Source organism: Protopterus annectens, chromosome 6.part0 (assembly GCF_019279795.1).
Source record: "Protopterus annectens isolate FY-2018-M chromosome 6.part0, PAN1.0, whole genome shotgun sequence".
NCBI classification, from domain to species: domain Eukaryota; kingdom Metazoa; phylum Chordata; order Ceratodontiformes; family Protopteridae; genus Protopterus; species Protopterus annectens.
The window spans coordinates 1,378,666,486-1,378,693,034 of record NC_056737.1 but is presented as its reverse complement, the minus strand read 5'-3'; positions in this window follow the sequence as shown (position 1 = coordinate 1,378,693,034).

The following is a 26,549-nucleotide window of genomic DNA, read 5'->3' as shown; positions in this document are numbered from 1 at the left end:
TCTGGGTTGTCCCTCCATCTCTAAACTATTGCACTATACTACTCTGCAGTCTGCAGAAGACTTCGAAGTTCGAACTGAAGTTCAAATTCAAAACTGAAATTGTGTAATGTGCACAGAAGCAGCTCTGCTCAGCATTTGCTGCTGCTGCTACTCCACCATCTCCTCCACTCTCCAATCCATTCAAATTTCAGACCAAAACGATCCAAGAAGTCCGACAGGTAGTCATGAAGCTGAGGTCATCATGCATGCTCTTGCACATTGATGACATTGCAGGACATGCTGGCGACATGTGATGACATCAGCCATACTTTAAAATTATAAATGAAAATAAAATCAGAAATTGAAGGGGCCACCCCATTAGTTTGACCTCAAAACTGGTAAATATCGGTACATTTGGTATGGTTGCCATCACTAAGAACAGATTTCAAAGCTGGATACATGAAACTGAACACTGTCTTGCTTTGGATATTAATGTGTCAAAAGGCCAGAAAGGGTTAAAAAAAAAAAAATGTGAAAGTTGTTTTTGGCTGCAAGGATAGTACATCCTTTTCTTTCCCAGGCCTTTTTTTAGTCAAAGAAATAATGAAATGTGGAAAGTAAAGCAAACTATTCCCAATGACTGACAGAAAAAACAGAAATCATGTACCCACAGCTGGACTCACTATTGCCCTGACAGAACAAAGGAATTTGAAAAGCCTTTCCTGCTGTTGGTAGAAAGATCTGCTGCATGGGAATTTTTTCAGAAGGTCAGATTTTCAGATATTCATTCATGTTTCTTTCTCTAGTCATACCTGAACATCCGCCTTAGCCACTGCAGGTGAGAGACTATGAAAATGCTTTGCTGTAGGATTGTTATACTGCTGTACACTTTGACAAATAAAGTACCAAAGACTGTGATATTACAGCTTGTCAGTGCAGGACCTGGCTGACCCACAAAGTCAGATCCATTTCGCAGTGAGCAAGAGTGAACTGAACTGCACTTTTCTCTACACTATAGCCTGCGAGAACGAGCAAGGGATTATATTCTGTTTGTTTTGGAACTCCCAGTGAGTGAGGATACAGAACGTAGTACTATTTGTCAGTGAACAGCAAGGCCCAACACAATTAAAGAATGAGAATATGCTAAGAGACAATTAAACAAGGCGAATCTGATAAGAAAGAATTCAACGACTCAAAGTATCTTTTTGTTTCAACAATTCAGTGGCACTTTCTTGACTGATATTTGTTAATCTGATGTTAAATTCATAATACATTCTATTTTATACAAAGCTCAACCTGGTGCATGATAGCGGTTTTAATTTTAGAGTGATTGGAACCTAGAACAACAGGTTTGGAAACAGGACAAAACGTGTTAAGCTGGCTGATTCTCACCTACTGGAAAATGTATAAGCTTCTAATATAAAATGTCATATTTTTTCCTAATTGTTCTGACAGTCTTCCTTGTTCCTTCTTCAAAAAGCACAATGAAGTGGTGTTTAGAGGCTTTGCAGTGTATACTGCTTATCTTGATCCAGCCAAAGCTTTTGATAGCATTATCAATGCATGCATTATTAACAGATCTGTTAACCTAAATAGAAATCCATATATTGTGTGATGGATAACAAACTGATTATCTGAAAAAAACCCATGCAGCTTGGGGTTTTGGTGCTATTCTTTTAGTAAAACTGTTGCCAGCAGTATCCCTACAATGATTAGTGTTGGACCTTCTCCTATTTAGCATTTATTTCAAATCCTCCAAACCAATATCCAGGAAAGTTACAAAGTGAGTATAGTTATACATTCATCCACAGACATACAAATGGTATTTTAAGGGTTAAGCTTTGCCAATAATTTATGGAGGGACAACATTCTCAAATTAAATGTGAGCAATGTTGTATACATTCATTTATCCTTATAACCTGATGATACCATTATTAAATAACAAGTCACCCTTTTTGGATAATTCCATATATTTGGCCATCATGTTTCTATAATAGTTGTAGTACCCTTTTATCTGGTCCAACTAATATCCAACGGCATTTCAGAAAAAGACAAAAAAGTCTTATTTCCTCTTCAAGCATCTTTAATTTAGTACACTATATATAATGCTCCACTTTATGTGCATTTATACATATCACCCAGCTTGAGACACCACAGACATTGCTAACTAAAAAGATAACAGCTTTCAGGACTCTGAACTATTCTAAGAGACTGTTAGACATCTCTCTTTATTCATTCTCTTACAGACTCCTCTATGGAAATCCACATTTAACCTTCTGAGTCATGAAAGGCCCCATCTTCTTTGATCTCTTATACCTTTGAAAATCAATCCTAAAATGCCCTTATAAGGACCTAAATCTACAACAAAGACTTAATAAAACATGTTGGTGTAATGGCTTCATATCCATGTCATCCATCTTTGTAATACATTTCCACTACCTGTAAAAAGGAGGGGTCCTATGGCTACTCCCAAGCTAAATCTTGGCAACTGGATGGTTAGATACAAATTCTCCTCAAGGTTATCATTTGGTTCCATTACTTAAGCTAGAAGAAACTTATATATGTGGATTACTAGCCCAAAACGGTCTGAAGACTGACTACCTCATGCTTGCCTACCAGTCTATGAAACTAATAAAGATAGGGATTGAGTCATTTGTCACCTTGGTGGCTTAGAACCAAATGGACCATAATCAAAGCACAACAGCAAACTTCTAACCACTGTAAAGCAGAGAAGAGTGCACAAAACGTTTGAATAAATAAAGCTTTAGACAAAAACAAGAGTATTCATTTAACACAAATGTCCTATTACAGGTAGCAGCATGCAGAAATGATAAACCAATCATGAGAGGAGGACAATACCAATAAAGCTGAACTGGGCATCAGAAGCATACCTGTTAAAGTCTAATGCATATTATAGAAGTAAAGTATGCAGGCAGATGCAGAAATACTCTCACAATACCCAAGCAAAATTAATGTTTTGTCTGCTAGCATGCAGATCATACCATTAAGGACTCAGACGAATGCACAGAATTGATGAGGACAGACTCTTAGGGGATTTCTGAAGTAAGACAAAAGAGTCAGTGGGGAGCAAACTGAAAAATTATTGGAATGACTGTGAAGAGGGAGATGGACCATCATCATAACAGTAAGCATCCCAAGAAAAAGGAAGAGGAAGGTAATGAAGCTGAAAGGGATACATTGAGTAACAATGCAGGAAAGAAGGAGACATGAGTGATAACAAGGTGGGGAAAGAACCTGGATAATTGTAAGTGTATAAAAGGAGATTCTTTTATGTGCTCAAAACCTGATTGCTAATCTTAACTTTTCTACAGCATGTTTGAAATCTTGACATCTGAGAAAGAGTAAAACAGTACCTTTGTGTTTTTAACTGATCATTCTTTCTCTGACTTAGAATGATCTAAAAAAAAAAAAAAAGAGAGACAGAGGGAGAGGAAGAAAGAGAAGTAGGGGGTGCAGGGTGCTTCTTCCAAGTTTACACGTTTCTTCTGACTCCTATAGTGACCTCATGAACTCCATCATCATTAACAAAGTTCACTAAGCAAGTATTGAACAGAAGTAAATTGCTACACCTTTACTTCATATCACACACTGCTTGCATATCTACACACAACTTAGTCTTGTAAATCCCCCTAATGCATGTCTTTTGGAAGTGGCAAGTAACTAGACTACCTGGAAAAATCCACATGAACACAGGGGGTACATGTAGACTTCACAGAAAATGCACTCCTGTTGAGAACTGAACCGGAGATACTCTTGGTATGAGGCATTAAGGCTACTTACTCTTCCACTGTATTACTCACAGGGTGCTTACTCTTCTAAAAAACAGATTTTTATAATTTTGTACAGTTTATAATCTCACAAAACTAGTTTTATTTCGACTACATGTGGTACAGGTGAAATGGGTCTATATTAGATTATCGAAGTTTCAGAACTTTGAACAGCATATGGTCGACACCATATGATCAAAGTAGTGAAACTTCGAAAATCTAAAAAAAGAAACAAAGGAAAGTAAACTAAAAGTGTTTAAGCAATGGGGCAAGCCTCCCCTGCACCCCCACACCCCCTGCCACTTAAATATACTAACTCTGAGATCACCCTACAGCATAGGAAAGGGAAATCTTCCCTTTCCGCACCATACTCTATTAAAGTGCAATCTCGGAGTTGGTATATTTAAGTAGCAGGGTGTGTGCAGGGGGGCTTGCTTTTGTTTTTTTTGTTTTTAGATTTTCTACGTTTCAATACTTAGATCATATGGTGTCGACTATATGGTGTTCGAAGTTCTGAAACTTCGATAATCTAATATAGACCCAGGTGATATATACTGGAGTAAATAGTTTTATGCAATTGCAGATATATAATTGTGTTAAAGACAGTTTGCTTTCAAGCAATTGTAGTAACCCCCCCCTCAAAAAAAAAAAAGCTAATGGAATAGCTTAACAGAGAATAATGTGTCTGATGTCATTAACGATTGCTGTGAAGGTCCATAAAGAATGAGGGTCATGATGAACCTGAAAGACAATAGGAGCAGTAACAGAGGGGGGGGGGATCAAATCCATAATTTGAGGGTTAATGGTCTGTAACTATTTTACCTCTTTTCATAGAACAGGCAAAGATAATAAGGAAGACAGGCTGAAAAACAAAGCAAGAACTGAGAGAATGAAGAAGGAACAGGAAGAGGTACAGAGCTGTCAAATAAAATGAACAAAGACAAGAAGCAACATACAAAAACAGGTAAGCTTCAATGTAATTATAAAATAACAACATGACTCCAGAAGCACTTTTGTTCTTAATCAAGCAAGAATTTCATCAGAATGTCTTAATTCATGAAAATGATGAAAATGTGATAAATTGTTAAGGGGATGTTGACGTGATATTGTAAAACACCCAAAAAGTTTCCAGAAAATTTCTTGAATTCAATAAAGAAACATCCCTTGTCTGCATTAAGAAATAAACCAGTAAATATGTAACTCCATTATAAACACACATAAAACTAGTGTTCATAGGTAGGTACTAGGCTATCAGCACAAGGGCCTACGTAAGCCTAGCCAGCAAGGTACCATAGCTTACGCCAACCAAGAAAGTTATTTTCCTGTGCCACTGTCCAGCAGAGACACAGAAGTGATCCCCAGGGTGTATTTCCTATTTCCCATCCACTCATCAAGATTTTTCTTGAAGAGTGCTAATGAAGAACTTTGCTTGACACAGATGGGTAAGCCTGTTCCAGAGTATGGGAAGTCTCTGGGATAGGAATCTATCCCTCCAGCATGTCTTGTTTATTGCGGTGACAAGGTTTAGGTCCCTAGAGCATGTAGCTTGGAGGGATTGGGATTTCTTTAGGTGTAGCATGTCCAACAGCTCTGGGTTTGACATAGCTTTATATGTTAGGCAGAGATCACCTCGGAGTAGGCGATATGCTACGGAGTAAAGCTGGAGTTTTTTGAGGCGGTCAGTGTAGGGCATTTGTTTGAGGCTAGTAATCCTCTTTGTGATGTACTTCTGTGGTCTTTCCAGCTGCTGCAGATGTCTTGTGAGGTACATTCCAAAAGGGGCATTATACTCTATAATGGGGCTAATGAGTGACGAGTAGAGGGGAACAATGACCTCTTTTTTCCTGGATGAGAACCCTTTTATGATGAGGTGTGCCACATAGAAATTTATGTTTAAAGGTATATGTTTCCAAAACACATTTAAAATGAATGGCATCATTATGGCATAAAAAACCTAACAACTTATGGCTACAAACAAAATATTGCAGGAAGTTCAACAAAGGAGATCTACTTGAATCAAAGTTGCCTTCTTGCTCTTGCCTGATTAACACTGAAAGCATTTACTAATTTTATTTCTAATTTTTTCTATTCCATTTTAAGAAGAAGCTTCTGCTAAGTATTGTTTTGCTTGATGGAATTTATATTTTTTAACCCTATATTCTAATTAAATTACAGCAATGCACAGTGGACTGGATGGATTACCTTGCAAATCTCAAAGCCCTTAATACAGATGTTCAAAATCTTGAGACAACAATACTGACAGAAGCACAATCACAAATGGCTGAAGTTACCGAGGGCAAGTAAACACTTGTCCAACATTGAACAATAACACACTGCCAATATAAAAACTTAGTTGGGGGTCTACAGCCCCAAACCCATCTTAACTATATATACCAATTCTGGGATCACACTATAGTGGGGAAAAGGACATATTTTTACATGCTGGGCAAGTGTTCATTTGCCCTCGGAAACTTCAGCAATTCATGATTGTGTTGCTGTTGGTATTGTCGTCTGGAGATTCTGAATGTCAGTATTACGGGCTATGCGACTTAGAAGCAGACCTAATAGAACATGTAGAGAAAGACAACTGAAAAAAGAACTAAGAGATAAAAATGATAAGTTCAAAAACAAGATTCGTTAGATGACCTTGAAGAATACAAATATTTCAATGAGGGAGAAGTGGAAAGGAGGTAAATGCATCCAATTAAAAAAAATGCATGTGTCACATATATAAAAGGTAAAAATATTAAACATCAAAAACAGACTGAAACTAATAGTTTTCTCTGGGACAGTTAGAGCTAATTATCAATACTATGCAAAGGGGTATAGCACACTATGTTAATGGAAAGGAAAGGGAAGGAAAAAGAGACCCTCATGAAATAATAAGTAGAGAATATCTTGTGTGTATCAAATATTACCGAATGTAGAAGTAAAAGCAGGGCTGTCTAGTGAGTAACTTAAAATCAAATGTAAGAAAGTCATAAATAAATAGAGGAAACAAGTGGAGGATAAGAAAGAGGAATACTCCTTTTCACATTGGGCAGTTTACAGAATAAAAGTAAACAGGATATCTTCTGGACTGGCAGGTCATCAGTTCAAGTCACATTAGAATTATTTATTTCTTCCAAGAGGACTAAGTATAGGCACTAGGGGTGTCTAAGGATAACAGTTGTCTAGGACAGGGGGGGAGGTCAAATGATGGAATAATGAAACAGATTGGTAGAGTAGGTATGTGTGTGTGTGTGGGGGGGGGGTGGTGACTGGACAGGAGACAGGGAAGGATTTCCCAGCCCAATAAAAATGAATGTCTGAATCAACGGAAATGGGAAGAGGGAACATGAAGACGAAGACTAGATTTAATTGTACAGAAAATGGCAATTAAAGAATACCTAGTGGTGGAGGCAGACCATATGGATGAATAAACACACACACAGTTATACAATATGATCTAGGATAGCCTTGCCTTGTCTGAATCTGACATATATAATATTTACAAAACAGAGGACAGACCATACAAATAAATACTGTTTCCATTTCCAAAGACAGCCATGTATATAAACAGTAGGCTCTCCGTAACATGCATCTGTAATAATGTTCAGCATAGAATTCTATCCTCCATTTTTTCTGCCATTCTATTCCTTCTGAGTCTGTTCTTCCTTTCTCACTTCTTTAAATCACCCACATTCTCAATCAGTTTTATATTTTAATCTGACATCTAAGTAACTGAACTGCTGAAAAGCAATAAAACCACACACAAAGCCTTGAGAGAAGCCAAAACTAATTAGCGCTTTAGTTCACTTTGACATGAACTTCATCAGAACTTCATCAATAAAGTGAACAAAAGAGCTAATTAGTGGTGTCCGTGTTTTCTGGCTTCTCTCAAGGCTTTATATGTGGTTTTAATCTGACATCTGTATCAAAAACAGAGACCTCTAAGTCTTAAATCAGAAATCCTTGTTGTTGAATTATGGATTTAAGGAGTTTTACTTGCTTGTTACAGTTCTCTTGAATAAGATCCATTTTGATGGAAAACTGACATATTTTCAACTATAAATCCTTCATAAAATGTGTTAACTATTGTAGGTCCACCTTCGAAGACATTTGGTACTGATAGGATGTAAGAGTGTTTCTTGATTTGGCTAATTTTAGTAAGATGAAGGAAAGTCTATAAAGTCTTGAGCTACAAATACAAGATTTTAACAGCATTTCAGAGAGATTTAGTTCTTAAGATGATATAACTTATTTTATAGCTGAGCTATATGGAGGATTTTCAACTTTCTCATTTATTTGCCGAACTTCTAACAGGAATATCTAATCAGTGGCCATAACAGGATGATCCTGTTTACTGGTCACCCATAAAGCTTGGATCATTTTGACCAAGACTATGTCACCTGTTTAGGAGTTCAGAGTCCCAACATCCTATAACTTTTGGATAATCATGTCTCATCCAGCTTTTGACAATCTTTCTTTGTGCAAAATTAATGACAATGATAAGGACTCTTTCTAACTCTCTACGCAGTCGCAATGGAACTTAACCTACAACTGTGATATAAACCATAAATTCAGTCTGAACTCCTTTATTCTCCTGTCTTCTATAAAAAAAAAATCACTGTCAGTCTTTAGCATTAACTAGTTAATACTTCTGTTTCCTTATAGGAGCTGTCATTCAGTGTATATTAATTACTTGGCATTTAAAAAGCATGCACAACATAAAGGAATTTCATTTGAGACCAGGGTATTTCACAGTGGTAACTAAAATGAAAAACAGAGGTCACTTGCATCCTTTCAGCCTTCCAAAGTCCAGTTGTCTGACACAACTGTGTGACAAACAGGCAGATAATGCCATGTTGCCTATCCTGTGATGGCAGGTTCAAACACAACAGTCAAGTGGACAGTATCTACAAACTTTGCTTATTAAAGGGGTCAAGTGATTATTATGAATTGCTGATATCTGTTACAGAAAACGTAACACTGGTATGTACAACACATGATAAACAAATCACTCGTCTCCTTATCAATAAAGACACAGATGAATAATTTTATCCTGTAGAATGAGAAGAAAATAAAAGCATTTACTCAAAAACACTCTCCCTTTTCTATTTTTTTTCTTTTTACAATGCCCAAAAAATAAACTTATGACATAAAATATGTGTTCAAGGTATAGTATTGTAATTCCTATCTCATTTCAAATATTATTACTTTATTTAAAAAGTCAGGTTTTAAATGTGCTGATATCTTTTTAGACAAAAAGTAGCATTCTGTGCTCACTGCTACACATACAGCATTCTCGGGTTGTAAACGGTATAAACTTATTGTAGTGCATGTAGAATGGTGATTAAGCATCGATATCTAGAAAAAAACAAATAAGTTAACACTTCTGTATAGTCTTATCAGTTACTAAGCTCAGGTATCATGCTAGGCATTTAATCCTATAAGTACTGGCCAGCAAAGGGCAGCAGCAAAATAAAAAACAGATTTACTTCTGCTTGCTGTCTGTGCCAGTAATGTCTCTAACTTTTAGAAAATAATCTCTTCCACTCTCTTTCTGATGGTGCTAGCTAGTTTATGGCTTTGAAAGCCAGCAAAGCACTTAAGTGAATATTTCTTTCTTCTGAAACTAGTAGTTTACGGGGCAGATAAAGCTCCCTGCACTGCAAAATATTATAATTGTGTCTCTGATCATAGCTCTTTATTATGTGCTCTCAACATGGATGCCAAAATTAACCTCTCAAGCTTTACTCTCGAGGTGAATTTCTTGGCACCCATCTCAAACACGTAATAAGCTTGTTATGATTGGCAATCTGCTCTTAATCCTTTGTTTTGCATTATGCTGAAGTTACCGGATCCATAGAGTTATGTCTTGTATTTAAATATGTACATACAGAACAGTTATGTCATTCTGATACCTTTTATTAAAAAATGATCCACTTTACTAATAAAAACAGTAATCCCTATAAATTATGACTTCTAGTACTGCTGTTAGAATCTTCTAGTTACTGGGAATAATGATTCCTAACACAGCGGATGCCTTCATTACCTTTAAACATCTCTCTGAAAAGATTTTAGTAGCTGTCTTTGTTCTGCTCTTCCATTTTATGGTTTCCAGCATTAATCATCAGTCATTATAAAAGCTCCAGTGAATTACAGATAATTACAGTGAATCTGTAGGTATTAAAAGAGGTCCTATTAGTCCAAGGAGCATTGTCTGCCTTACCATTGGTGACATTTCAGAATTTATTTTAGTGGTGACTCGTCTTCATTTGTTAATTTCCAGTGATTTTGGCTCTAATGGTGTTTTATATATATATATATATATATATATATATATATATATATATATATATAGGTGGGTGTGTGTGTATATATATATATATATATATATATATATATATATATATATATATATACATACATATATATATATATATGGGTCTACTTCTAAATTTTGAAGTTTCAAAACTTCAAATTTCTTATGGTCGAAACCACAAAAAACAGAAGTTTTGAAACTTCGAACCCTTTAAATGTAGATCGCTGCACAGTGTGGAACTGTATATTTACAATTTTCTTTGAGGTAGTATATTTAATTAGAAGAGGGTATGGGGGGGCATGTAAAAAAAAATATTTTTTTAATTTACATTTTGAACGTTCAAAGCTTGGCTCTTATGGTGTCAACCATAAGAAATTCGAAGTTTTGGAACTTTGAAATTTAGAAGTAGACCTGTATACACACACACACACACACACACATATATATATATATATATATATATATATATATATAGATATAGATATAGATATATATATATAGATATATATATATTTAGATATAAACATATATATATATATATATATATATATATATATATATATTTAGATATAAACATAGATATATATATATATATATATATAGATCTGCATCCATCCAGCCTCAACCCCTTTTCCCATTTTGCACATAGGGGCAAGGTGTCACTTCAGCAGTGGCAACCATCTTCAGCCAAGGTTTATACCACCGGGTGGCTAGCTCTGCCACGGTAGTTCATTCATACCACTCACTCACACACATACTCATACCTACGGCCAATTTAGAATGTCCAATCCAGTTACTGCATGTCTTTGGAATGTGGGAGGAAACCGGAGCACCCAAAGGAAAGCCATGTGACCACATTTTATATATATATATATATATATATATATATATATATATATATACATACACAAATACACATACACACACATATAGATTGGCACTATATATATATATATATATATATATATATATATATATATATATATATATATATGTATGTATATATATATATAAAACCCAGCTACTGGGGATGCACAGGCCAGTGAATTTCTTTGTGCCAATCCCAAGTCTGGATAAATAGGGAGGATTGTGTTAGGAAGGACATCTGATGTAAAACTTTTTCCAAAAGACATATGCGGACAACAATACAGATTTCCATACCAGATCGGTCAAGGCCCAGGTTAACAATGACCGCCAACAGGGTGCTTGCAGAAATTGTGCTACTGTTGGCCGAAGGAGAGGAAGAGGGGGAAGGCATGCCTGAAGACAGGAAAAGAGGAGGAAGGTTAGGAGTGTGGTAGTGAGGGTAAGGACTTTGAATGTTGGCAGTATGGCTGGTATAGGGAGAGAACTAGCTGATATGACGGAGAGAAGAAAGGTTGATATACTGTGCGTGCAAGAGACCAGATGGAAGGGGAGTAAGGCCAGATGTATCGGAGGTGGGATGAAATTGTTCTATCCTGGTGTGGATGGGAGGGGAAATGGGGTAGGTGTTATCCTGAAGGAACAGTAGAGTGTTTTGGAGGTGAATAGAGTGTCGGATAGAATGATGTTTATGAAGCTAGAAATTGATGGTGTAATGATGAATGCTGTTACTGCATAGTCTCCACAAGTTGGGTGTGCGATGGATAAGAAAGAAAGGAGATTGGAGACTATAAGGTGGTGACAGGGGAAAGTGTAGTTAGGTAGCATAGAATGGTGGTCTGTAGGATGATGTTGGTGATCAAGAAGAAGAGAAGTGTGAGGTCAGCACCAACGATCAAATGGTGGAAACTGAAAAAGGGTGATTGTGAGGTGGAATTCAGGGAAGAATTGAGACAGGCACTGGGTGGCAGTGAAGAGTTAACAAACAGTTGGGTAACTACAGCACAGCTGGTAAGGGAGACAGCTAGAAAGGTGCTTGGTGTGACATCTGGACAGAGGAAGGAGGACAAAGAGACTTGGTGGTGGAATGAGGAAGCACATGAGAGTATACAGAGGAAGAGGTTGGCAAAGAAGAAGTGTGATTGTCAGAGAGATGAAGAAAGTAGACAAGAGTATAAGGAGATGAGGTGCATGGCAAAGAGAGAGGTGGTGAAGGTTAAGGATAAGGCATATGAAGAGTTGTATGAAAGTTTGGACACTAAGGAGAGAGAAAAGGACCTGTACCAATTGGCTAGACAGAGGGACCGAGCTTGGAAAGATGTGCAGCGGGTAAGGGTGATAAAGGGTAATGAGGGAAACATACTCACAAGTGAGGAGAGTGTGTTGAGCAGATGGAAAGGGTACTTTGAGGGGCTGATGAATGAAGAGAATGAGAGGGAGAGAAGGTTGGATGATGTGGTGACAGTGAATCAGGAAGTGCATTGGATTAGCAAGGAGGAAGTAAGGATAGCTATGAAGAGGATGAAGAATGGAAAGGCTGTTGGTCCAGATGACATACCAGTGGAGACATGGAGGTGCTTAGGAGAAATGGCAGTGGAGATTTTAACCAGATGGTTTAATGAAATCTTGGAAAGGGAGAAGATGCCTGAAGAGTGGAGAAAAAGTGTTTTGTTACCGATTTTTAAGAATAAAGGTGATGTGCAGAGTTGTAGTAACTACAGAGGGATAAAAGTGATCAGTCACAGCATGAAGTTATGGGAAAGAGTAGTGGAAACTAGGTTAAGAAGGGAGGTGATGATTAGTGATCAGCAGTATAGTTTCATGCTGGGAAAGAGCATTACAGATGCAATATTTGCTCTGAGAGTGTTGATGGAGAAGTACAGAGAAGGTCAGAAGGAGTTTGCAGTGTGTCTTTGTGGACCTAGAGAAAGCATATGACAGGGTGTCTAGAGAAGAGTTGTGGTACTGTATGAGGAAGTCTGGAGTGGCAGAGAAGTATGTACGAGTGGTACAGGATATGTACGTGGGTAGTGTGACAGTGGTGAGGTCAGCGGTGGGAGTGACTGATGCATTTAAGGTGGAAGTGGGATTACATCAACAATCAGCTATCAGTCATTTCTTATTTGCAATGGTGATGGACAGGTTAACAGACGAGATCAGACAAGAGGTCCCATGGACTATGATGTTTGCAGATGATACTGTGATCTGTAGTGGCAGTAGGGACCAGGTTGAGGAGACCCTGGGGAGGTAGAGATATGCTCTAGAGAGGAGAGGAATGACGGTCGGCAGGATTAAGACAGAATATACGTGTGTCAATGAGAGGGAGGATAGAGGAATGGTGAAGATGCAGGGAGTAGAGCTGGTGAAGGTGGATGAGTTTAAGTACTTGGGATCAACAGTTCAGAGTACTGGTGAGTGTGGAAGAGAGGTGAAGAAGAGAGTACAGGCAGGGTGGAGTGGGTGGAGAAGAGTGTCAGGAGTGATTTGTGACAGACAGGTATCAATCAGAGTGAAAGGGAAGGTCTACAAGATGGTAGTGAGTCCAGCTATGTTACATGGGTTGTAGACAGTGGCATTGACAAAAAGGCAGTAGTCAGAGCTGTACGTGGTAGTTAAAGATTTACACTGGGTGTGACGAGGATGGACAGGATTAAGAATGAGTATATTAAGGGGTCAGCTCAGGTTGGACCATTTGGAGAGAAAGCCTGCAAGGCCAGATTGTGTTGGTTTGGACATCTGCTGAGGAGGGATGCCGGGTATATTGGAAAAAGGATGCTAAGGATGGAGCTGCCAGGTAAGAGGAAAAGAGGAAGGCCTAAGATAAAGTTTATGGATCAGGTGAGAGAGGACATGCAGGTGGTTAGTGTGACAGAACAAGATGCAGAGGACAGGAAGAAATGGAAACAAATGATCTGCTGTGGCGACCCCTAACAGGAAGAGCCGAAAGAAAAAGAAGAAAAGAAGAAGATATATATATATATATATAAATTCACAGCACTTTTACAGCACCCTTATCTTCTGCAGCATCATAGAGCATAAAATGATGCGCCTTGTTGCAGTAACTCGGTTTATTCTTCATCTGGCTGTTATATGAGCTAAAATAGTATTCCCATGGTCAATGAAGCTCTTGTAAACCAACAAGTGCCATGAGGCTTATATCAGCCCTATACAAGACAAACACCATCAAGTCTATCTTCCTCGGAATGGCACAAGCTAACAAAGATGCTATGCTGGGAGTGAATTCTATGGAGTTGGCAGGCATGATATTTACTCCCTCCAGAAAGAGAGAGTAAGAGAAGAAAAATTCCTGAGACTACACAAAAGGGTAAAATTAGGGTCCTGTAATTTTAGTCAGAGAGCATGAATTTGTTTGGTCCAATACAAAACAAGAAGTAAAAGATTTACAATAAACATTCAGTGAATTTGGGGGTTGTGCAAGTACAAATAAAATCAGGCAAAACAGTTTAGTGGACAGTGCTTAGGAGATGAAAGGTAGCAGTGTGCCACAATGTTAAGAGATAGGTTTTTGCATGCAGAGGCATCATTAGATGCCAGGTGGTAAGAGCACAGTACTCAGAAAAGGTTTGGGGGATGAGAATGACACCTGACATCATAAATGCCAATTCTGAGGGTATGGCACTGAAGTGTAAAGGGTATAACTAAAATATTAGGAAGCTACATCTATATGCAAGGACAAGTTGTGATACAGGGGACTTTAATATAGTAGGACAACATTAATGTGACTCACAGTACTGACTGGAAAGTCAGGTATGTCTTTAGATACCAGTGTAGCTAAAATACTGTGGAGTAAGATATCATACTACAGAGATGTCATACACTAATGCAAACCGTACCACTGAGCAGGAAAATTATAATACCTATTGGTACCAGGATGTTCTCTAGACTGCTGGGTCTGGATCTGAATTATACAAAACAGCTTCAGGAAGGCTCAGTAACAGGAATTTCCATTGTCCAATACAAGATGTCAAAGGGCCTAAGTGCTCAAGGTGTAAATTTTTAGTGTCACAGTAAACATCTTGCATCATGGATAAAAAAAAAAATATATATATATATATATATATATATATATATATATATATATACACATACACACACACACATCCCTGCCTAAAGGTTTTGAGGAAACACCTTATCAATATCACAGTTTACCATGAAAAACATGCTGTCCTCAAGGTCGAGTCCAGCTTTGCGAATCCCACATGTCGACAGTCAGAATGTTGAATGCCACAATTGTTAGCTCTTGCTCCTGGGTCCAGAGTGGTAGGGAGTTCGGTGTTATGTTCATGCATCTCAGTATTCGGCATAGTGACTTTCAAGGAAAGGTTGCATTGATACATACGCTTGACCTTTGGAGTGTCAAGATTTTAACAGTAAATGCAACAGCAGACCTATATGCATAGGTGCATCATCTAAATACATGAACATAACACTAAGTTAGTGCTTAACTACCAGTGAATGCAGTACAGAAAGCAGAGGTTTGAGGGCAGTGCTACTCAATGCAAACTTCTTACAAAAGTTCTTTTTGCATGCATCTTAAATGCTTCAGTAACCTTGTAGGCAATTATTCTTCAAAGTTTGCGATGGCTTAGTATTATACACTAGAAATGATTACTGAAGGTCTGAGCAGATCCTGGATTAAGATACTGCAGCTAGAAATGCTGCAGATTTCTGCAGAATGCTGAAATGTGCACTGAACATATTTACATTTAGGTCTTCACTCTCATGTTGTCTGAGTGCCCTTCATTATGTCATCTCATTAAATTATAGAAATTATGGTCACTCTCTCATATCAGTCAGCAGAAATGTTTGTGATGTGAAGGTGCATCATTTAAATATTTAATGAATTCGTACAGCAAATGCTACTATTTTCCAGTACTGAAGACATGAGATATAGCCTAATAAAAAATGAGCTGCATTAACCATATCTCAGTCAGAGATTCTGATGCACTGGGTTATGCCAACTTAGTTTAGCCTGTAGCCTTCCATTAGTTTGAATGTCTAGAAATTTACTAAGATTCTATGGCCATGCATTTTATATGACTTCAAATAATGATGCAAGCCAAACAAGAAGAGATACTGCTCTGGTGTGCACCAAATGGTATTGTTAAAAACAACAACAACAAAAAAATCATCTGTAATTCTTTCAGAACTGACTTTGAAGTCATTATAGTCACCACTACCATAAATAATTAATGTCACATCGAGTTTAATATTTCACCGTTCTGCTACTTTGCAACACTAATTTGAAATATTAATGTTAACTGATTAAGACTTAAGTACAGATGGCACATAAATGAAATGTAAAGTTGCTGACAAACCAAGAGTAGATGAGGTATAGAAAGGAATTACTTCATTAAGCAATTCACTCATTAGGCCATATACCAGGATACTGTACAATGTGCTTTATGGGATCCAGATTAAGACTTCCATAAATAAGATTATATATTTTATAAAGACATCAAAAAGGAAAAAAATAGCAGATTGTCTAGAATTGTTCTAAAGCATCCTGCACAGTCCTTGCTGCTCTCTGACCATATACACTACATAGATGCAAATAAATACATGCACAATCGACTCACTATTTGTGTTGCATGTGCACAGGAGTGCACACATGCGCACACTGAAAAAATATGCAATACTTACTAAACATTATCAAATTAAGATTTAATTTGCAGATGTAACTAAACCAGAATTTTATCTCATAATGCATAGTTTCCCAGTGTAGAATCTCTGACCCAAACACTTTTCTCACCTATTCCTTCGTCTTATCAGTAATCTGCACAGAGACTCACCTCTATGTAAGGGACTAGTTCTGATCCTCTGTAGGCTTTGTGTGCAAGGATATGAAGAAACCTTCACAGATGCTGTTCTTGGAAAGTGTATGTCATACTTGTTAAATACAGTCCTCAACCATTCAATCCACATCTAGTTTTCTGTACTGCTCCAGTTACTGTCTTGGAAGATAAGACCAGGCTTAATTTGAAGATTGATAATGCAGTACTGTGTTTTCTTTTGTTTCTGTTGCTGGCATGAAGATTATGATTGGTTGCTAATGAATACAATTACAAGAAATAACTGTGGAACAGTCAATCTCAGACAGTATGAAAAAAGCACAAGAAAGACTCAGCCGAGCTAGAGTCTTCACTACATAATACATTAAACCTCCTTAGTAGAGGCCCAGGGGATAAAATCAAATTATCCTTAGGGACATACCAGTGTTTCAGCTACATGGCTTTTGATGCCTATGACTTCTTAAGTCATCATGCGTACATTCCTGCCAATAAAGCTAACAGTTGTAGACATGCCATGTTTTGAAGTTTTGGTGACTTCATCAGTACATCATTAAGTGGATAGTTATACATAAATATAGTATATAAATAAACAATAATAATTTATAAATAAATAAAAAGTATAGTCAAACAATACACTTATGCTGCTCTGAAGAGGTAACAAAATGTCCAAAACATGGCATGCTTAAACTCTGTTCTTTTCTTTCCAAATAAAGAGAAACATAAAACAGCAACAATTAGATAAGAGTTCAATAATTATTATGAACCTAAAAAGAACATAGCATCTTTTTCCTGTTTCCATTAAATTCTTTACAAGGGTGTGAGGTTCTACAGAGACTACAAATGCCTATTCTATCTAATAAGCTAAAAAATAAAGCTAAAGCCTCTGAATGTGACTATTTTCATGATTCATTAATAACAGGGAGATAAATGAGTCTGTTGTATAAAAATTATACCACAAAGTTTAGGCTTTTAAGAAACTGAGACCTGGCCTTATTAACATATGTGGATGTATGCAAAGCAAATGAAACTGCAGGTACATTTAAAAATACAAACAAGGAAAACTGCATGCAAAATAAGTGGGAAAGCATTGTAACTGAACTGATGAAAAGAAAGGAGTAAAATGCATGGGAAATGTGATACAACTGAAATTCCAGCGGATGGTACTAGGTATGGCTATACACATGAGAAGTAGTTTGATGTGTTTATTCAATTTAGTACAAGTTGCTGTGGAAAATACACGTTTTCAAAGATATGTAAAAGGAAAGAAAAGGCTGTTAAAAAGAATGTTCATGTGACTGATCAGAAACATGAAAACAAGTTACATGCTAGTATTACTGAAATGACACACTGAAGTCCAATAGTGCATCAAAAATACAGAGACATAAGTGCATGGCAATAAATGCTGGGAACTGTTAACTGCAGTGGTGAATTTAAAGTTGGCATGGGTCTTAAAGTCTTTTGGCTTTTCCTGGTTAGGGGTCGCCCTAGCAGAACTCCAGTCTGCTCATGATTGGCAGTGGATTTTTACGGTGCCGAGTTGCCAGCCCGACGCCCAACCTTCAACGAAGGCATGCCCATTCACGCTCGCACCTACCTGCATGTCTTTAACGTCACTTGACTGCGGGGAGAACATGCAGACTCCACACAGAAGGTGCTCCAGCCGAGAATCGAATGGGAGAACCTCTTGCTGTGAGGCGACCAGGCTAACCACTGCACCACCGCGGCTTCATGTGCAGAATCATATATTATCTCTGAATATACTTTTGAAGCAATGAGATTAAAAGGCAGAGAAAAGAGATGTGTACACATTAGTATTCTTGGAATTAGTTAAATCCACTGGTCATAAGCTACTTACTTACATGTGAATATAAAAATAAGTAGTATAAGATCCTGTTTTAAATCACTGCAGTTACAGAAAATTATTTTTCCAAAGAAAATTCATACATTTGCAGAGCCTGACTAACATTTTCCGTGGCTATGCTGATCTATTTACAGGGTTAAGAAGTTTGCCAAGAGACAATATACAAGCTTGATGTTATGCTAGTGGTACAGATTCCAAAGCAAGAAGAACATGCTCCCAATAGCAGAAATGTGAATGGAGAAGTTTGATGTTACTAAGAAGCAGTTATAACCAAGAGAATGGGTGAATAGTATGGTGACTGTTGAAAAGCAAGGCAAGATTTCTACACATACATATGTATATAAATATAAATATGTGTGTGCATATATAAATATAAAATATATAGGTCACTACTATGTGGTCAAAAAGTAATCTGTTCAAATGTACTCTGTGATGGATAACTCATCTAAGAGAACACAGTTCAGACTGACTGAGTTGCAGACTGGTATTTTGTGAGATTGCTCAATATCGGAGACTGGGGATTCTTGTATGAGCATGTAATTTATTGAACTGCAGTGCATGAAACTTCACTGCGTCAAAAACATGTAATGAAACCACAGCTAATCAAATCTCCAAGGTGGGCTTTCACATCAGTCCTGCTTGGCATTATGCATACCCCAGATGCAGACTAAGGTGCCTACTAATTATTACAGGTCATCATGGCAGAGGCATCAGTCATAAACCATTTCACTGCACTGCTGTATAAAGCTGAGTAGCAATAAGCCGTTCCTATTGCTCAAGTTTTGTCAGGTGATTGAGGTAGCCTTAGTCTGAAAATGAAAGACATTAATGGATGGCTGCAGTGGCCAGAGCACGGGAGCAAGTTTTTTTTTTCATATAGGATTTACTTATTTTTTAACAAGCTCCATGCCTGCCATATTTAAGTGTGCAGGTGTTTGTCTGTCAGTCTATTTATAATGTGGGAGGCACAGAAGCTATCTACTGTCCTTGATATTCCCTCACGGTTTCGCCTGGTTTTTATTTACTTATTTATTTTTTGTAAAACATGTAGTTTTCTGTTAAATCAGTATAGAGTACACTCGCATAATAAACAGACATTTCAGTTTCAGACTTAATAGCCCTCAGAAGACACATGCTATTGCAAAAATCTGTTTTTCTATCAACTTTGTAAATATATAAGGGCAAAGTTTCTTGCTCATTTTGGCCCTTTGTTTGTCTCTCATTAATTATAGCTTTCTCCTTGATAACTTTCAATTTCTTAGTTCAAGAATTATGGGGAAATCAAAAATAATGTGGGGACAAAGGTTCAAAATCAGGGGAAGATTTTAAATGTTGCTCTTATAAACTTAAGATATTGATAAAATATCAAGTGTAGTTAGGCAGCATAGGATGGTGGTTTGTAGGATGATGTTGGTGATCAAGAAGAGGAGGAGTGTGAGGGCAGCACCAAGGATCAAATGGTAGAAATTGAAAAAGGGTAATTGTGAGGTGGAGTTCAGGGATGAGTTAAGGCAGGCACTGGGTGGCAGTGAAGATTTACCAAATAGCTTGGTAACTACAGCAGAGCTAGTAAGGGAGATGGGTAAGAAAGGTGCTTGGTATCACATCTGGACAGAGGAAGGATGACAAGAAGACATGGTGGTGGAATGAGGAAGTACAGAAGAGTATACAGAGAAAGAGGTTGACAAAGAAGAAGTGGGATTGTCAGAGAGATGAAGAAAGTAGACAGGAGTATAAGGAGATGAGGTGCATGGCAAAGAGAGAGGTGGCAAAGGCTAAGGATAAGGCATATGAAGAGTTGTATGAAAGGTTGGACACTAAGGAGGGAGAAAAGGACCTGTACCGATTGGCTAGACAAAGGGACCGAGCAAGGAAAGATGTGCAGCAGGTAAAGGTGATAAAGGATAATGAGGGAAACATACTCACAAGCGAGGAGAGTGTATTGAGGAGATGGAAAGAGTACTTTGAGAGGTTGATGAATGAAGAGAATGAGAGGGAGAGAAAGTTGGATGATGTAGGGATAGTAAATCATGAAGTACAATGGATTAGCAAGGAGGAAGTAAGGATAGCTATGAAGAGAATGAAGAATGGAAAGGCTGTTGGCCCAGATGACATACCTGTGGAAGCATGGAGGTGTTTAGGTGAAATGGCAGTGGAGTTTTTAACCAGATTGTTTAATAAAATCTTGGAAAGTGAGAGGATGCCTGAGGAATGGAGAAAAAGTGTTTTGGTACCAATTTTTAAGAATAAGGGTGATGTGCAGAGCTGTAGTAACTACAGAGGGATTAAATTGATCAGTCACAGCATGAAGTTATGGGAAAGAGTAGTAGAAGCAAGGTTAAGAAGCGACGTGATGATTAGTGATCAGCAGTATGGTTTCTTGCCGGGAAAGAGCACTACAGATGCGATCTTTTCTCTGAGAGTGTTGATGGAGAAATACAGAGAATGTCAGAAGGAGTTGCATTGTGTTTTTGTAGACTTAGAGAAAGCATATGACAGGGTGCCTAGAGAGGAGTTGTGGTATTGTATGAGGAAGTCAGGAGTGTCAGAAAAGTATGTAAGAGTGGTACAGGATATGTACGAGGGTAGTGTGACAGCGGTGAGGTCTGCAGTGGGAATGACGGATGCGTTTAAGGTGGAGGTGGGGTTACATCAAGGATCAGCTCTGAGCCCTTTCTTATTTGCAATGGTGATGGACAGGTTGACAGACGAGATCAGACAGGAGTCCCCGTGGACTATGATGTTTGCAGATGACATTGTGATCTGTAGTGAGAGTAGGGAACAGGTGGAGGAGACCCTGGAGAGATGGAGATATGCTCTAGAGAGAAGAGGAATGAAGGTCAGCAAGACTAAAACAGAATATATGTGTGTGAATGAGAGGGAGGATAGAGGAATTTCTAATGTCCCTCACATGTTCTTGAAAACGTACTTTGAAACTTCTACTAATTTCTCCAATATAAAACTTGTTGCACCCACATTTTAGAGCATAAATAACACCTACAGTGTTACAATCAAAATTTCTTTTAACAGTAAAAGGACATCCATTACTTTTGATGAAGGAGCTAACAATATCTGTACATATAGAACATTTTTTGCAAGAAACCATACCAACAACAGAATTCACTTCTCTATTTAAATTAACATTGGGTAACTCAAAATAGTTATGTACTACCATATCCTTTAAATTCCTAGCCCTTTTATAGGCTTAGATCTCTGTCCCTAAACATCATGGGCCAAAATTGTTTAACAATATCTACAACTCTACAGCTATTAATGTTATAAGTTGTGGCAAAATACAAATTTTCAGGAATTTCATGCCTCAGATTAATAACATTTCCATTTACAACATTTTCATTTTTAAAGGACCTCTGATGACTAGTATTATTATTCTTGCATCTTTTTAAGTAATTCACATTCTTAGACCATCTAAGTAACATCACTTTATTTTTGGCTTCTGACACTATGCCTACATCATATCCCCTATCAATAAACATCTTTTCAGTTTCTAAAATTTCCTGGTGAAAAACATCATCACTGCTACAGAGTTTATGAATTCTAAGGAACTCATTATAAGGCAATCCTGTCATAAGATGGAGGGGATGACAGCTATTGCCATATGAGAACTGATTCCTCAGTTCAAACTTCCTATGTAACCCAGTCTCTAACTTATCGAGTTTAATATCCAGGAAGTTTACCTCAGTTCCCAGCTGTATACCATTCTGAGATTGATTAACTCTCTTCCTTTACATGCACTGCAGCCTTCCCCCACACAAACACTTATTTGCATCCACTAACAGCCCCCATATACCCATCAATTATAGCCACTTTAGAAGGTACACACTTCAGATGACTGAGTTAAACATAATAATACAAAAAAGTATATTAGCTGCCTAACCTGAACAAGTGATGGCAGCATCAGTAACTTTCATCCACTTAATGCCCCAATAAACAGCAATTAAGGTCACATTTCCTGAGAGCATAACCCTCTGATATTAGATTGTAATAAAATACGAATTTATCTTAATTTCCCCACAGATGTTTACAGACATACACATACACACATATATAGATATAAGGGTGTGTACATCTCAGATATTTGGTTGGACCAAATGACTGAATAAATACTTAAAAAATGTCCATTTGACTTCCTACTTGATGCTGTCAGAACCATGCAATGTACCTCACATAGTACATCCCCCTGTACACACACAAACACACACACACACACCACAGACACACAACTGTTCCCAGCAATAACAGCAAACTGTATGGCTTTGTACCCTTCATAGCTCTGCGTGGGATCAAGTAAATACATAGATAATGGTCAGAACCATAAAAAGCATCCTATTTCAACCACTCACTTTCAATCATATATATAGATCTCTCTCTCTCTCTCTATATATATATATATATATATATATATATATATATAAAAAAAAAAAATATATATATATATATATATATATATATATATGGGTCTACTTGAAAACACCGACATGCCAAAACACCAACGACGAGAACACTGAGACCGGAAGATCGACAACTGAGATGACCGACAGTTTAAAAGAACCAAACTTCACATACCCGACAATCAACAAAACAAATACCTTTTCCGAAAAACACACACACAACATAAGCACACCAAAAATCTTACAAACCTATACTAAACCTTACATACACAACTATCTATGCATTAACCTTAACCCAAACTCTAACCCTAAGGTCAATCACTATCGCACACTCACCTAACCTGCGCCCTAACCCTAACTCACTTAACTCCCTTAACCCTAAAGTCTGTCACTATCACACACTTACCTTACCTGAAACCTAACCCTAACTCACTTAACCCACCCTTAACCCTAAAGTCTGTCACTATCGCACACTTAACTTAACATGTCAGTGTTCTCAGGGTCGGACTTTTAAACGGTCGATCTTCCAGTCTCAGTGTTCTCGTCATCGGTGACGTAGACCCATATATATATATATATATATATATATATATATATATATATATATCAGGAAACAGTGGATATTGTAGGTACTACTAACTCCAAAGTAAGAAATACAATATAGGCACAATAAGAATGACTAGTAATTAAAAATTTATTATAGTAGAGCTCAAACCACAAGCGCTTTCACCCTACAAGTGCTGGGCTTTATCAAGTGAATGCAAATAACTAAAATTTATTTATTTAAATACAAACCCAAACAGAAAGCTCAGAGACACTCCAAGGCTGTGGATGTAAATAAAGTTCTCAGATAAAAACAATTCCAAGTAGTAAACTCCAATAAATCCAATGGATGGAGTTTGAAATGAAGAAAGATTTATTGTGCAGAGTTAGGTTAGCACTTTCACCCTGTTGAGCTTCCTCAGAACTTTAATACATACAAAAAAGGGGACACACAGAATATATAGCCACCTAGATATGACATCACTTCCTAAAATTAATCTATTTAAAAACTAAACAGAAAAAAAAAGTCATCTCATAAACATGCCCTAAAAATAGAAATAAAAACATACATAAATGCATTCATAAATATAAAATGTAAACATAAGTAAGAATACATACTTGAATTTGACTTACAATAACTTATTTTAATAAATGCAGACATATTGTTATATAACATATTGATTAGATTAATAAACTCTACAGAAAAATTACACTGTTCAATAATTTTAAACAAATAATTCCAATTTACAGACTCAAACCCTTTATCCAAATCTAAACTTATAATTGAAAGTTCTTTTTTGATAGCAAAATTTATCAAGGCTTTAACTCTAATAATGTTACCAGGCACCCTCCTGCTTAATATAAAGCCTGTTTGGTCACTGTTAATAATTTCAGCCAAAATGTTATTTAATCTCTTTGCCAATATTGACAAACATTTTATAATCAGTATTTAAAATGAAATAGGATGGTACAAAGAACAAAATTTAGGGTCTTTATGTTGTTTTAGTACTGGTGAAACAAGCAAAAATCTTCAAGATGGAGGAACACTTGATGTATATTTAATATCATTGATGTTGTCAACAAAATCTTTAACAATTTCTGGCAGTAATTTGTAAAGTTAAGGAATTAGTCCATCTAAACTTGGAGCTTTATTAGTTTTAAGATTTATCAATAATATTTCTTTGTTCTTTATTTAGCTTACATGTAATGTTTTCTTTTAGGAAATCTACAAGACTACTACTATGTTAATTACTATTATTTATTTGCTTGTAATGATCCCTAAAACAATCTACTATATCTGCTACATCAGTAATTGTTTTATTTTTGCTTCCATATTTATAAGAAATCTCCTTAATATGATTTAATTTATTCCTTTTCTTCTATTTAATGGCTAATTTGTGTAAGCTTTTAGGATTTACTGAATAAGATTAAATTTTATTTTTTCAAGGTTTATAGAGATCTTATGACTAAGAATATCCACATATTTTTTGATTTAATGTTTTTAGTTATAAATTAGTTTATTTGGTTGAATTTTTTACTTTAAAATATCTTAATGTACAAGTCTTTTGATTCTCTATCCCATTTTCTTCTTTTACATGCATACAAATTTTTAATTTTGTCATTTACATATGCTTTCAGAGAATCCCAACGAATCGTCTCGGTAACATCTACATTATTGATGAAGTATAAAAAAGTATTAATTTCATTAATAAACCAGTCTTTAAAACACTTAATTTTTATTATACATGCAGGAAATCTTTTACATAATATTAGGCTATTAGACTTCAATGTGAGATTAAAAGTGATTGTGATGTGGTCAGACAATGGACAGGAAATAATTAATACATCTTCAATTTTAGAGTATAAGCCATTAGAAAAAGAATATCTATACTGGTTTGAGTGCCAAATCTAAAAGAGCAATGTGTATAATTAAGAGATTTAGATAATCTTAAATCATAATTGTTTCCCAAATTCATAGTATTAATGAAGTAATTAAAGTGTTTTGCAACTGATGTTAATCTGAATGTTCTATTAATAGTAGTGTCATTCTCCAATAACACACAATTAAAATATCCTGCTATAATTACTTCACCATTCATAAAAAAGTTATATCTATGTGCTTTTTAGAAACTTTTGTTCCAATTCCAGGTACTAATGAATGTATAATTCTTCTTTCCAATTAATTTTACCACCAAACTTAACATCCCATTCTTATGTGAATAGGAATCAAATACTTGTTGACATAGTCAATTAATTTTTCCATAATATAAGCATGCCTCTCAGTTTTGTTCTAAAGTGTGACTCGAATAGAATATTTTTTTAAAAACATTCTATCCATGTCTTTGAATAGCAAGTATGTTTCTTGCGAAAAACAATATCCACCTTATGAAGTTTCAGGTATTTCAATAGACTACATCTTTTTACTAGGTTATTTAAACCAGTAATGTTCAATGACATACATTTGTAACCTGCCATTCTTATTAGACAAAGCATTATATATTAATATGGCATTAGACATAAAACGGTTAAGAACATTTCTTTTAATAACATACATTGACATAGACAAGAACTTAATGACTAAAACTAAATGACTAATACTAAGAACAAATCTACTCCCTATCATAAAATAACACATTTCTAGTTTGATGATATAATCATACAAACTACCCTTCAGCCTTGCCATTAACTACCTACCTTATCTTATTGCTACTTCTTCTAAGTCAATGATAACAGCAATTTCAAAGTACATATTCAAACTCACTCAGTTTTAATTAGTTCAAGCATACTGCCTTTACTTTAGTATATGTACCTAATGAAGCTCAGTATGTTTAATACTGCAAAGCTACCCTTGTTAAATAAAATTAATATTATTCTATATTTACAGAATCCATAAGTCTAAATAAGAATCTATTATTATTAACACTCCTTTAATAACATTTTTATGACTTTCATACATATAAATGAATAATATAGTACCTCTAGAAT